Genomic DNA, 15,015 nt, shown 5'->3' on the forward strand with positions numbered 1-15,015 from the left:
AACAAACCGATACCAACACGAGCAAAGCAGAGAAGCAGGCAGACAGACAAAACAATCAGGGACATCGCTGCGGCTGTCCCGGCCTTACTGTGACAACAATGTAGCAACGACAACAGCAACAGCCACAACAAAAAGCCTTTCATTGTTTGCGACACAGACGGCTTTTGAATCCGGGGCCCCACGTCACTGGGCGTATAAGCACAGGTGTTTGGAATGATTGTAATTGGGAAGGAACTGATTGGAGGAATTTCTCATAATTGTGTGTCTGTGATGAAAGAAGTGTGTGTGCGTGTGCGTGCGTGTGCGCGCTGGGGTGGGGTGGGGTGCGGGGGGATTCATTCTTTGCCAACATTCAGATCGATTATGTGTGGGATACTCTTCCCCATGTCTGTGAAGTAACTCAGAAAATGTTGAACTTGCCAACTTTGTAAACTCAGCCGAGACGCTGCCAGCATTCTGCTCAAACCGAGGCGATAAAAATAAACCTCCATATCACCCTTTAAAACAGTCGCCGTGGCCCGAACCTCAACAATTACACGCTACATTATTCCTTATATATTGGCAAACAGTGGCACAACTGTTGTAAGTTTAGGCTGCGATATAATGCACTTCAAACTAAATGGAGACGAGTGCAGTTGCAGAGGCTGGCCATAAGCAAAAGTGTTTGGGTACCACAGTGTAGACATGCTAACTAGCAGAACTGTGTTGATTGGTTAAGGACTCTGTTTGACTGCAGCCCCCCCAACCTAATAGTACGCTGTCAGCTATAAGTGGTCCTGTGATCATCCTGCTGAAGTATATCCATTATTACAAAACAAAAAAGCCAATTATGTTGGTTTCAACAGAATTCAAAAGGCAGAGTGACTTGTATGTCCCACTTGTTTTGTGCATGTATTTAATCAAGTGCCTTTCGACACCTTAACAGCGTTTTGATTAGCTGTCTTTCCACTCAACCTACAGCGTTGGTTTTAACAGCTTTAAAGGTAAAGTAATAGCATTACAACAACCATGCCTCACTCATGAAATGTACCCCGAGTCAGGTTAGACAGACTGTCTAAACCTGCCATTAAATGGTTATTACAAAGTCCCTCTATGTGTATTTTAGTATTTTATAGAAGATCCCCAGATGATATGTTTCCAGAAGGCACTGCCCCTATGTATTAGGGAAGGGAATCATGTGGGACCTCACACATAACAATTGACATATTGTTTTCTAAATGTAAGCGGCTGAACAGAACAGAATATAGTCCCTGTAAATGGACTATGGTGTAATACATTGAAGCACTGTCTGTAGGTGGGTACCATTAATTCACTTCCACTAGGAGAGCCGGCTCAAAAAGAGAACAAAGGATTTTTTCAGTCCACCTCTCGAGTATTGCAGAAGCAAAGAATTGCAATACTCAGGAATAATTCTTTTCCTGATCCGTACAATGTTTGAGAGCACTGCGACTCATGGGACTAAGGAAGGATAAGGAAGTGAATCCCCTAACCTTAATAATGCCTTGCTTTACTCTGCCTCCGAGTGAAACCAACGCGGCCACCCGCCAAGGTCATCACCCTTTTGCTAGAAGGAAGAGCCTTTCTTCCGCAATTGGTTATGACTTGACAACATCTGTCAGGTGGAAGTGTGTGTGTGTGTGTGTGTGTGTGTGTGTGTGTGTGTGTGTGTGTGTGTGTGTGTGTGTGTGTGTGTGTGTGTGTGTGTGTGTGTGTGTGTGTGTGTGTGTGTGTGTGTGTGTGTGTGTGCCTCTGTTCTGTGTGTGTGTGCGTGCGTTCTGTTTGTGCATGCGTTCTGTGTGTGTGTGTGTGTGTGTGAGACATGCCTTCAAACACGGCCACTGAAGTCTTAAACAATGGGCCTTTCATAACCGGTGGCTGCGCTGTCTACTACATGGTTGTTTTTATTATTATTGTTATTGTTAAGTGTTATTGTGGATGTTCAGACAACTCCCAGTATCCTGCTTGACGTCCTCCGAGGCAGCGGCCCGGTGTTTGTTCCGTCAGCGGTTATACATCGGTCATTTCCTGTGGTCTTTTGTCTCCTTGTCCCTCCAGCAACGGGCGGTTCCTGATGATCGCGCTGGCCTACGCCGTCCCCCTGGGGGTGGTCGCCGGCTGGTCGGGGGTCCTCGACATGATCCTCACGCCCGCTAAAGTCAGCCAGGTAGGCTGTAGGTAGTGGGAGCCTGGCTCACAGGCGTCACAGGCACGGAGCACTGTGCAGCTGTGTGTGTGTGTGTGTGTGTATGTGCACGCACTAACACACACGCACGCACGCACGCACGCACGCACGCACGCACGCTCGCGCGCACACACACACACACACACACACACACACACACACACACACACACACACACACACACACACACACACACACACACACACACACACACACACACACACACACACACACACACACACACACACACACACACACGACAGTGCACACACACACACACACATGACAATGCACACGTGCACACACACACACACACATGACAATGCACACGTGCACGCACACACACAAATATGCCAGTGCACGCAGGCAGGCTCACTCACTCACTGACTCAATCACTGACTCACTCACTGACTCACTGATAAAAAAATGTCATAAAGGTTTTAGAAAAAAGACCCATTGGGTTCCTTTTGGGTGTGAGGGACACCGGTCCAAACCCATGACAGGTTAGAGAGAGCAGCCAGTAGAAAACCACCACTACCAGCTGAAGTAGCAAACGTTTAGTAGTTTACTGAACGTATAAGCAATAACTGAGACTTAAGCAGTACTGCTTTTAATTGTTAAAATTGATTTAAGGGCTTACTTGGGTACCAAGGTATCCCGGATCCAGCCGTCCTAAATTGTTCTAGCAGAACTTTGGGGTCCGTCGGCCCAGAGCCTTGGCCTGAAAGCAAAATGGGAAGGGGCGGAGTTTCATTGATTCCTGTTTTGAGAATTATACCTAACGAGAAACTCATTGGCAAGAGTGGAAGAAGCTTTTAGAAGGTACATTTTTTTAAGGGTATTTCTACGGTGGCCTGTCTGCATAACGTTCACTTGAATCCTTTCCTGACACTTTGTTTTACATTTACTTGTGCTGGACGATTTGTGCTGGCAGTCAAACAAATATGAAGAGAAAGAAAGTGAAACGCCCCATTCACCCAGAATTGGGCCTGTCTGCTATAAGACTTAATATGAGCCAGAGAATCGATTTGTGAGACTACTTACAAGTAAAACTGAAAGATGGTCAGTCTTTTAGTCTCAATTATGTCTACCATTATCGTGGTTTAATAATGGATCATTCCTTCTTCCCTCTCTTTTGTTATTTTCTTTTTATTCATACTTATTTTAAAGCCTGTTTCTGTGGGTAGTAGCGTGCACCCTGCTATGACTAAAGGTCTTCTGTTTACTCCTACATCAGGTTTATAAATGGAAGCTCACCACCGCAGTGCTCCCTTCAGGGATTGGTCCATGGCTATGGAGAATTATAAACATTTCAAACTTTAGATCATGTTGTGGACGTGATGTCTCACTGCTACTACAGCATGGCTGCCTTACACGGGGTTAAGCCCACAGAGGGTTAGATTTTACCTCTATCCAAAGACCATCTTTGATACAGTACAAATAGTAATTAGCAGCCCATCAATCTCCCGGACGTACACCCCAGGACCCATAGCCGGTCCTCAGAAGTGGGCTTCATTAGTTTGTTAACTCCTCCCGGGATTCCTCCAGATTCTCTTTGAACATCAAAACCCCATCTCACCGATGTATCATAAGTCAATTTAAATTCCACAAGGGTAAGACCTATTTTGCTTGTTTGGATTTTCACAACCTCATCCCTCTTGACTTTCTTGGCCCGTTGTGAATCGGCCAGATTCAAATCTCAAGGTGAACCCGGCCGGATTGTGAGATACATTTTGGCCACGCTCTCGAGGAGTGTGTTCACCTCATGGCAGGAGACCAAAAACCTGTTGTCGTCTGCCAATATTTAGTCAACTGTGCTGCTGCTAATGCAAATTGTTTTGTATATATGTCCAAACCAATTTCTTTTCCGATATGTGTTCATTGGTCTGTCTATAGGATTCGCTTCTAAACACATAGCATTTGACAAACTTTGATTTGCAAACAAATCGGAAGCTGATAAAACTTTCTGTCAGAGCCTACATGCCAGTCCCAGCCGACACATTTAACAAACCAAAACAGCAGAAAAACATTCACAACCTTGAATTTCTTCCTGCAAAAACATGACCAGTCACAAGACAAGCTAATACTGCGCGGTGCACTTTTGGAGTCTGAACAGGTATTGATTTAAATTGGCAATACCATCCATCCTTGTCTTATTTATTTTCTTTGTGTAAGCTATTTATGCTTTGTATGTTTGTCAGCAAAAAAAACACTCTGTCCAGTGTGTCCACCAGTGTTCAAACCAGAGTAGCACCTTCCCCTCTAATGACAAGTCTGACAGACCGTCATTCTTTGTGGGCCCTCGTCCTGTTATTTGCTTCAATGGCGCAGAGAGAGGAAAAGAGAAAGTTCTTTGACCGGAGGAGATATGCCTGGCGTTTCCAAATTCCAGAACATGCTGGAGTTTCTACAAAAGACCTAAAAGAAAGAGGCAGTGTCATTATGTGCGTGAGGGTGTGTGAGGGTGTGCATGCTAGTCACGTGCAGAGAGACGATCATATGGCACCAAGTGGAGAACAAGGCACTCCTTTCTCACCTCTCATCTATTTTCCAGCTATCAAGCATGCCGTTCTCTACTTAATTTCTGTCAAAGTTGTTTATTTTCCCCATCTCTCTTCTTCACGCTCTCTTGTGAAGTGTTTCGTATTCTGTTTTTTTTTAATGACACTTGAATGAAAGTGGCTTTGGTTGAAAGGAGTGCTGCCTGGGAACGCCATTTAGAGGCATGTGGATGTGTTGGAGGTAGAGGACAAAAAAAAAAAGAAGAAAGAAAAACAGTGGGCCACATTGGAAGGAAGGGCGAAGAGTTTTGATGCGGTGTGCAGGGCGACACATCCAGAGGTAATGGGTGTCAGCAGCCCTGGTTTGACCACGGAACAGTGAAGGTCATGAGGAGGTCGGCCATTATATTCAAATCCATGAATCCAGAGATGGAACCCATGGCCTTTTATTATTTTCACTACAGAAGGACATATATTTCATGTCTAAGTGGGTTCTCACTTTGAGAGAGAGAGAGAGACTCTGCCCTCTCCATCCATCTGCTCATGGTTTTAGTGCATACTCTCCTCTCCGTTGACGTGTTCCTCCCTAGACGTTGAGCTACTTGTGCTCCTTCACCGTGTACTTGCCTGCCTCCCGCTAACTTTGGCTTTCTGTTTAACTTTTTATACCCTTTGCGGCTGACATTTAGCTCTTTCTCTCTCTCTGGCCGTCTCCTTCTCGCTCTCTCGTTCTCTTTCTGTCCGTGCCTCTCTATACCCCCTCCCCAGCCTCCCCCTTTCGGTCCGTTGATCTGTTGCCAGATCGATAGTGGCAGAGCTCTGCCTTCTTCCCCCTTCACTGCTTTTCAATCACTCTCTACCTTCTTTTCTCTGCCTATCGTTCTCCCCTGGCTGACCCTACCCCCCCCCCTTCTTTCACCTCATCTTCATCGGCTGGTGTCGCCACCCAATCTCCCTCCTGCAACGACGAGTCTCTCTCTCTCTCTCTCTCTCTCTCTCTCTCTCTCTCTCTCTCTCTCTCTGGGCGAGATGCTGTGTGGGGTTGGACCACCAGTGCGCTCACCTTGTTTGGGATGACTTCTTCTGCAGCTGTCTGATGCACTTTGCTTTCGCTTCATCACTCTTTCTTCACGGTCTCCCGTTGGCTCCTTTTTAGGCCAAGATTGAAACCCAAGTGCTTCTTAACCCTGAATAGCTTCTAGTCTCGGACAGGTTGGCGCGCTTTGCTTTTCTGCAGTCTGCTGGTTTCCAATAGCATGGCTGTATCATAGTCAACCTGTACCTTGGTCCAAGGCCTCGTATTTGTTTTTCTGTGACTCATAACCATATGGTACTAGTGGCGTGTACAGGGGGACCAGATCCCCGCCAACCAAACGTGGGACGAAGAGTTCGATTATTATGTGGGTCAATGTGAGAAACGTTACCAACGTGGAGAGGTAGTGTACAATTGTAACAAATATAAACATTCCTGCAATTTGTGTGACAGGTTAACCCACACTTGACTTGACCCACATGTGCTCAGTTTCACTGGCATCCCACACAGCCCCCATGAGGGCAGCCATGCCTGCTTACTGCACAGCCATTGGATGAAAGCATCCCTCAGGGGTTTGTCTTCTGAAACCTAGAGCCAATCAGAATGCGGGACACCGCGTCTCAATATGTGGGACGCGAGACAAGGGATTAACATGCAGCGCGGTCCCGCATAAAGTGGGACACCTGTTCACCCTAGACATGTACCAGCACGTCCACGTCAGGCGGCCCTGGAGCAAAGCTCCAGCGTTACCAGAGGGCAGACAGGGCTCCCCCACCTGCACCAGCTGCACTGGGCTTCACGCGTTGTCAGAGAAGTCTCTTTTTCCTGCGCTCGTGATTCTTAAACTCTGGCAGCGGTTTGTTTCAGGCCACTTGGCACAGTCTGCTTCACAGCTGCACAGTCGTCTCCCCCCCCCCCCCCCCCCGACAGAACTAACGATATTCTGTTGGCTCAACAATCGGCCCGTGTTATCCTCCAGCTGTACCCATGGAGGCGGGGGGAGGGGGGGGGGGGGGGGGGTCAGAGACACACGCCCCGGGTTGGGAGGCCGTGTGTGGCCGTGGCAGATGGGTGAGTGTAGAGGTGTCTGGCTTTGGGTTGAGCCGGTGTTGTCAGCAGCTCAGCGTTGGGTTGGGAGTCAGGCCGCTCTAGGGACGGGAACAGCATGGAGGCGGCAGGAGAAAGCGACGTGCCGGATCAGTGTTTGATGCTGTAAAGAATCCCAAAGATGCACTGTGCGACTTTGAACCCCCCCGTGGAGTGTGTGCGAGTGTGAGTGATTAGTGCTGGGGGACTCAGACCCATGCTGTGCGTCGTTTGAACGCAGCCGTGGTGAAGAATAGACGTCAGAACTGTGGTGGAGCCAGAAGTCTTTGTGAACCCACTTTAAGCCACCTCTTTTTCTTGTGTGCAACAATGAGAGCCTGTCCCTCCCCAACGTCACCATCCACAAATCTCTCTCTGTCTCTTGTCTCTTTCTTGTTTTTCTCTCTCTTGCGTTGTTTGAATCCACTTTTGCAGGTGATTTTCCTTTGAACACCACACACCTCTAAAAAGAACCCCTCCGCTTTGTTGAGATGCTGTTTGATGGATTTTCTGGGATGAGAACCAGTGATTCAGGGTAGCGCCACGGTGATGCACGACGTCTTTACTCCATTTTGTTTAAAACTGTGTGTGTGTGTGTGTGTGTGTGTGTGTGTGTGTGTGTGTGTGTGTGTGTGTGTGTGTGTGTGTGTGTGTGTGTGTGTGTGTGTGTGTGTGTGTGTGTGTGTGTGTGTGTGTGTGTGAGATGTGTGCCGTCTTCTCGCAATCGCAGGCATATTTACACAAAATTGCATAGAGCAGAGACTAGATGAAAGTAAAAGCAGACATTTCATGGGTACCTATAGGGGCTGGGTCGCAGGGCAGACATACTGCTATCCGACCGTACCCCTTGCATATCAATCGTAGCAATTTGCATCCCTCAATCAAAAGTTTCTGTGCATGCATTTCAAAAGCGCTGCCTTTTTTTGCACTAACATACATAACTAGTACATAACTAGTTTGTTTGGCAGTCATGCACATAACCAACGGTGACGTGTGGCGGCAGATATTCTCAGAATAAATTATTAATCTATATATTTTTATAGCAGTAATAGAGGGCTGTTGTCAGGAAGGTGTTCACTCAGCCTCCTGTGAAGCGGGCGTGACCATAAGCTCTCTGATTAGCTGGACTCGCCCCTCTCCTGCAAGACCTTACATGCCAGTTGGATCCAGCAGCGACACTTTGACAGAAAGCCATCACTCAACGGCGGTGGTGGCAGCGGAGCCAAAAATACGTTCTCCATTTAATAACCGTGATGGGCCACTTTTCTTCATTATTGGCCCTTTCTGACAGTTGCAAGCTGACGAGTGATTAAGCAAAAAGCCTCGTGGGGTCTGGCCTCAGGGGCCAGCGGCTGGTTTTGTGGTCAGTCCTACCGGGTGAGGGTCAGGGAGTTATTGCCCCAGGGAGACTGACAGCAGCACCCTCATCGCTACGCACTCACACTCTGACTGTGTGTGTGTGTGTGTGTGTGTGTGTGTGTGTGTGTGTGTGTGTGTGTGTGTGTGTGTGTGTGTGTGTGTGTGTGTGTGTGTGTGTGTGTGTGTGTGTGTGTGTGTGTGTGTGTGTGTTCGCTTGCTCGCTCGCATCTGTGTACATGCATGCTCTCATGCACAGGGTTTGGGCATGGGCTGATGGGCCGGGGGTAATTCCCGTTTCGTAATCCCAAGTGAGCGCTTTTGCCTCCGTGGCTGTGCAAATAAGAACGGACGGCTACCATTTGCCAACCTTTTGACAACCCTCAGTGTGCTCTTAGACACTCTGTGACCTGTGAGCCAATGGCCATCACACGCTGAACAAGTAATCGTTAATGAATTTCTCCTCTTTTCTTCTCTTCTGATTCGTCCTCTTATTTTCTCTTTTCTGATGCGTCTACGCCTTGTCGTGAACGTTTGCATTTTTAAGTAATGAATCAAGCTGTCTTTTTAATTAAAGGCGTATCTATTTCCTCTCTCTGTCTTTCTCCTGTCCAGGTGGATGCAGGATGGATCGGGTTTTGGTCCATCGTGGGCGGCTGCGTGTTCGGGGTGGCCATGGCGAGGTGAGACCATTTCGACACCTCCTAGCCAATCTTGGTCATATTGACTGTACTACCGTGTTTTCAAAATGAGGTTTGTTTCAAAATCGATACGTGTGTGAACAGCCATGTGCATCGGCTTCAAGTGGTGTCGTGTCATGCATGTAAGGGCAGTCAATATCCCGGCAGCACTGCCAATCACACTCCCAAGATCCCTCTACTTGGTGTGACTCACAACCGCTGTTAATATTAACCCGCACGTGGCATTGAACCGCCACCGCATACTAATCACGGACTATGTTGCACACCACAGCGACTGACCCCACCTGACCTGACGTCGGCCAATCGCTAAGAGCAATTGAAATAACCCACTCGTCACCCGAGAAGGTTCTCATCACTGAGGTTTTATACCGGTAGCCGTGGCAACGTCTGAAGTGCAATCAGAGGCTGTGGACGTGGGGAGCAGCGGTGTGAATCGAACGGGTTCCCCACGTTAACGGCCTCATAAAACACATCTGACCGGTGGATGGAAGGTGTCCTCCATTCAGCCCCGGCCGTCGGCCCCAACAGCTACAGTCGGAATGCACATAACCATCTGTGTGTGTGAGTCCGTTTGTGTGCGTGCGTCTGCATGTGCGCGGCGAAGGGTGGGCTGAGGACGGTGGGGGGGGGTGGGGTCATACAGCTGTAATCAGCTATATAAACCCATCCTTCTCTGCGTGGATCAATGAAGCTGTTTGCTGCCCTGGTCAGTAGTTTTTTTTTTAAATTATTAACCGTGATTGCGTACGGGTTTGCAAACAGCACTAAGAGCCATTGATTTGTCTTCCCACAACTATAAATAATGATCCTGTATTTTTACCCTTACTTGGACACTTTGGCTGTCTACACAGGAGGGTTGTGAAACCCTAAGAGCAGTCTTAGCGGGGGGGGGGGGGGGGGGTTTACACAGTGCAATCAGCGAGGTTTGGTATGGCTTATCCCCTGTGAGGCCTGGCTCTCCCCTCTGCACTTTTTACTCAAGTCAAGCGCAGTTACTTTTTGTTTGATCGACACACAAAACGCCGGGGTGAAGCGTGAATGAAACGTTGTCAACCCGCCCTGATTCGCGGCAGCTGCTCCCCGGACATGCACCGTAGGAAGCAATCATGACCGCCTTTTTTCACTCCCCCTCGGCTGATTTCTCTCTCTCTCTCGCGCTCTCGCTCTCGCTCTCGCTCTCTCTCTTGCACTCACTCACACTCGCTCTCACTCTCTCTCTGTCTATTCCCTCCCCACTTGATTTGGGGAGTCTGCCGGGGGGGGTGATGCTGGGGTGATTAGCCCAGCGTTACCACGCATGCCTTTCGAGCAAAGCAGCCTCCATGGTGTTTATATATTTATCCCCGCAGAATTCATTGTTTCCTTGCCTCACTACTTCCTGAACTCTGTCGTCCTTGAGGTTTTGAAGGGCAACAGACACCCCCCCCCCTCCCTCCCTCCCTTCCTTTTGGCTGTGTCTTCGCCTGGCGTGGTCGCAGCAGGCTTCTCGTTGGGTCTTGATTTCCCCAGCTAGTGAGCTAGCGAGCCTGCTTGCACCAATGCTTGCTTGCTTGGTGTGCTTGCCATGAATGCATCTGACGCCAACTCTTTTTTGCTCGGTTTTCCATGTGAAATCGCTGTCAACACAGTTGCGCAGTGATAACGTTGGTGATTTAATTCAAGCTGAATTATTATCAAGGCTTTTGTTTTTGAACATAGCCCGTGTTTTCACCGGGTGGGTGGTGAGGATGCTTGACGTCAAGTGTTTATGGGGCTGGTTGTCCTGACACCTGGACAAGACAGACAGACAGACAGATAGATGGATAGCTAGGCGGTAGATAAGATCGATGTGTTGAGGATTTGGGGTCAGGGGTCAGAGATGACGGTTTGCCAGCGGCTCTGGCCTGTGGGCTCGGGCCACACATCAGCTAAATGGCCGACACATGACCTGGGGGCCCTTTAGTGGCCCAGGACCCCCTGCCAACCCTGAGGCCTTTATTGTTAACCTTCGTCAGAACAAGTGGTGTCGCTGTGCGGCTGGGCCACTGGGCCACTGGGCCACAGCCCGGCCCAGTCGTCCATTGAAGGCAAAAGGCTGCAACACTAAATCAAACCAACAGCAGAATGAGCTTTGCACATGCCGAGGAAAATCCTGGTGGATTGAGAGGGAGAAGTGAGCAGGATTACACTCAGATCGGTGGATTTCAGTCAGTCGCATGTTGAGGTTAATGAGCAGAGGAAAGCACAATGGAAAACAGATATTCAGTAGAGCAAAAGGGTGAAAAGAAAGGCGTAATTCCAGTTTTTTTTATATTTCTTTTAAAGGCCACTAAGCACAAGATCTCTGTGCGTCGACGTGACAGAACTCATTATACTACCACAGTACCATCCCTATTTTGTATTCAGCCACCCAGAGCTGTTTGGTCATTCTTACCATCTTGCTCACCGACAGTCTCGACAGACCTCGGAGATTGTATCAAAAGTAATGACTGTTGAATCATTCGCTGCAGGTACTGCAGGAACAATGAAATCTGGTGCAAGGTGATTCAAGACGTCAATGACAATGTTATCCCTATCTGGGGTTGTAGTACAATGTTATCTGGAAGCCCGATGATTCTTGCCAGAGGTACATAAGCGAGAGGTTTTTAATTCCGACATTAACTGAGGGACGTGACCCTTTTTCATCTGACGTTGTTCAAAGTACATATACAGAGATGTACTGTACCTCATTCACGGCAGATCCTCTTTGCTTTATCCGGTGTCTGCGGTTGGGAACGGAGCAAACTGAAAAAAAAGCAATGACATCATCACACCGGTCTAGCGTTGTTGGGAGTGCGTCGCCTCGAGACACTCCAGTCAATGGCATCGGTTTAAATCCAGGCGACTCATCGATCCAATCAGGGATTAGGGCTCTCAGCTGCCGACTCGGCAATCCGCAGGATGTTTAGATCCAATCCGAAAAACATAAGCTCCTTAGGCACTTGCTCTCTCCCAGGGATTTGGCAGGGTAGTGGCCGCCAGGCAGTGATGAGGCCTTTAAAGGCAGGGTCAGGTTCTGTTCTGCCACCTGGAACCTTGGGAGACAGTGTGGGCAAGTCTGACTCCTGTTCAAACTGTTCCAGTATAGCTGGCTGTAAGGGGGTGTCCGTGGCAAACGTGGCATTAATATTAAAAGGTGTTGACAGGCAGACATTGAGAGCTATTCTGCCAACACTTGGCTATCCGGAGTCCAGAGTCCAGCCATATGAATTGTTCATAGAGCACCTACTGAAAACACACGATGGCTTGTGGACCTGCAGAACGAGACGATGGAAACATCTAGTTCCGTCTCACCCGTTCGGCAAGAGGGGAGTCCTTCTCATTAGCGGCCTGAACATGTCAGGGTTTATTATGTGCACTCATTACCTGGGCCTCGCGCTACCAACAGGATGTCACGGCGGTAGTCAAACAATGACCATTCAAAGTCTGACATTGTTGATTGTGTTTCCGTGTCCCCGCGTGGTTCATTAGTGAGTTACTGTCGGAGAAACAAGGCAATTAGCGCTCCTGCAAACCTGGGGCTTTGACATACCTGCACACATCACCACGTGTGTTTGTGTATGTGTGCTTGTTTTTCTGTGTGTGTGCATGCATATTATTCTTTGTGTATGTATGTGTGTGTTTGTGTGCTTCTGCTTGTTTTTCTGTGTGTGTGTGTGTGTGTGTGTGTTTTCTTTTTTTTTTGGTGTATGCCTGTGCGTTACTGTTAAAAAACAACAACAGCAGAACTCCAGTGGGAGCAGACAGAAAGTGTGTGGGCCACTGGGGAACATGGGCTGTGTCTCCAGTAATGGATAATGAAACCAGAGTCAGGGAGGGCAACCGGCACGGAGTTATGGCACCGCCGCTCAGCCTGCATCGTAGCGGATGTCTCCCTCTCTGTTTGCCACGCAATCTGTCCTCTGCAGAGCACTGCAGGCCGTCTGCCTAGCTGGAGCAAGCCAGGGTCAGGGGGACTTATAGAGTAGTACCAGGGAATATATACCGTGTCTATATTTATATACTCTACATATATATATATATATATATATATATATATATATATGTAGAGTATATATATATATATATATATATATATATATATATGCCGCTTTTGGCTCTGCCCTTGCTCTTTCATTGCTTTCTTCTCTTTATTGAGGCTCTCTCTCCCTGCTATACTCTTTGTCTCGATCTTCCTCTTTTCTCGCTGTGTGTGTGTGTGTGTGTGTGTGTGTGTGTGTGTGTGTGTGTGTGTGTGTGTGTGTGTGTGTGTGTGTGTGTGTGTGTGTGTGTGTGTGTGTGTGTGTGTGTGTGTGTGTGTGTGTGTGTGTGTGTTTCTAGATTGCCTTAACACCCTCTTCTGATCCCCCCCCCCGCCGCCCCCCAGGTTTGCTGACTCAATCCGTGGGATGCTGAAGCTGATCCTGGTGCTGATGCTGGCGGGCGCCTCTCTGTCGGCCACCTGGTTCACACTCACCTGTCTGACCAGGCTCACCCACCTCCCCTCCACCGCAGGTGAGTCAGGCAGCGGCCAAAGCTGCCAGCCGCAGATGGATTTGTGGGGGGGGGGGGGCTTAGATAGTGTGGGCGTGTTCCTCATGGTTTGATAAATATTGAAATTCATCCTGATTTTTAAAAAAAATGCAATACTGCCATGTTGCAGATGTGTACGTCATGTGCATGTGAAGCACTTCCTGCCGCAGTTTCATAACACTGATAACGGAGCGCTTCACGCGGCTTCGGCCAAGTGGCGCTACGCTGTGTAGGGAGATGGAGAGAATACACTGTACTGCATATTCAAGTTCCCGTTACAAACGCTAAGCAAGGTGCAGCGTGCTGAGCCCTGCCCCCACCGCGGCGGGGGGGTCGATGCGTCCTCACAGAACAGAGGCTGTAAAACAAACTGAGCCTTTAACTGCGTGGGCAATTCCCCAAAACACATTCTCCGATTTCCAACGTGTAAACGTGAAGGTTCACCAGCTGATCACTCCATGCTGTCCCTGAAGTTCGCCTTCATGTCAAGACGGTGGACAAAACGATGGTTGAACAATATACACAAATTGATGGGCTGACCTCAGTACTACTATTGTCCCGAAGTATTACGGGACAAGTATTGAGGGGAGCCATTGGGTTATTGGTAATGCACGGTGATACGAGCTATTAACAAACAATTACAAACTATTAAGCAGAACTAGTAAAGCTGTTATCTCCGTACTGTCATGGAGCCAAACGATGGTGCCCACACCAAAAAACCACCTCATCAGCACAATCATCAGCACAGTCATCATCCATCATCGTTCTCTGCATTGGCAGCGAGCTGACACACACACAGACGCACACACTATTTCTATCTCTCACAGGCACACACACACACACACTGCTCTCCCAGACATTGGCAGACCACCACAATAAAAATCAGCTTCCAAAGTTGCTTCCCACCTGGCATAATCACAGGCACGCTTCCGGTGCTGTCCGGCAGCACCGAGCGTCGTTGGCAGCAGTCGTCTACCCACACATCAGCAGTGGCCCTGCTTAACGCCACGTGCTCTTCCCCCGCCCGGCCGCCGTGCCTCTCTCGCTGATATCGTCCCGTTTCGCCTCGCAGACCAAATTTCTCCCCTCCAGGACTTTTTCAGAAACCCTTTAACCTCTTGTTCCCCCTGGAGACCCGGTGCTGACGCTGACACACAAACCCCACGGAGGTACACGCACACACCTGTACTCAAAGGCACAGATACGCACGCACTAACACACAGACTCTCACACATACCGCACGCACGCACGCACGCACGCACGCACGCACGCACGCACGCACGCACGCACGCACGCACGCACGCACGCACGCACGCACGCACTCACACAGAGGTGTACACACCACACTTACATTCATGCACACACACACTCAAAAACATATAAATACACACACCCAAATGCTGGTATGCTGTATATCTGATAGCAGCAGCAGAACGGTAACGGCGGGTCTTCAGTGGGGGGCGGTGTAGCAAGCCAAGCTGCTCGGGGGGTCTGTAAGTGTGCAGCGCTCTGCTCCAGCAGGGGAGGGAACAGAGAAGCCAGTCCTGCGTCGGTGGCACTGGGGGCTGCCCGAGGCCCCGCACTGATGGGCTGATTAGCGGGTTACTCGCGTGTCTAATGGACCAC

The 15,015-nt window shown here is 49.0% G+C and overlaps 1 pseudogene across 1 annotated transcript; it reads left to right on the forward strand.

Annotated features, from left to right (window-relative positions):
* The first annotated feature begins 2,055 nt into the window (after window positions 1–2,055).
* Window positions 2,056–13,457, forward strand: LOC311374710 (solute carrier family 49 member 4 pseudogene; annotated as a pseudogene). Its single transcript, XR_014684280.1, has 3 exons — window positions 2,056–2,164; window positions 8,774–8,841; window positions 13,244–13,457. The product of XR_014684280.1 is annotated as a solute carrier family 49 member 4 pseudogene (transcript).
* Window positions 13,458–15,015: the final 1,558 nt, after the last annotated feature.

The sequence above is a fragment of the Micromesistius poutassou genome, assembly GCF_964030765.1.
Source record: "Micromesistius poutassou genome assembly, contig: SCAFFOLD_5645, whole genome shotgun sequence".
NCBI lineage: Eukaryota > Metazoa > Chordata > Actinopteri > Gadiformes > Gadidae > Micromesistius > Micromesistius poutassou.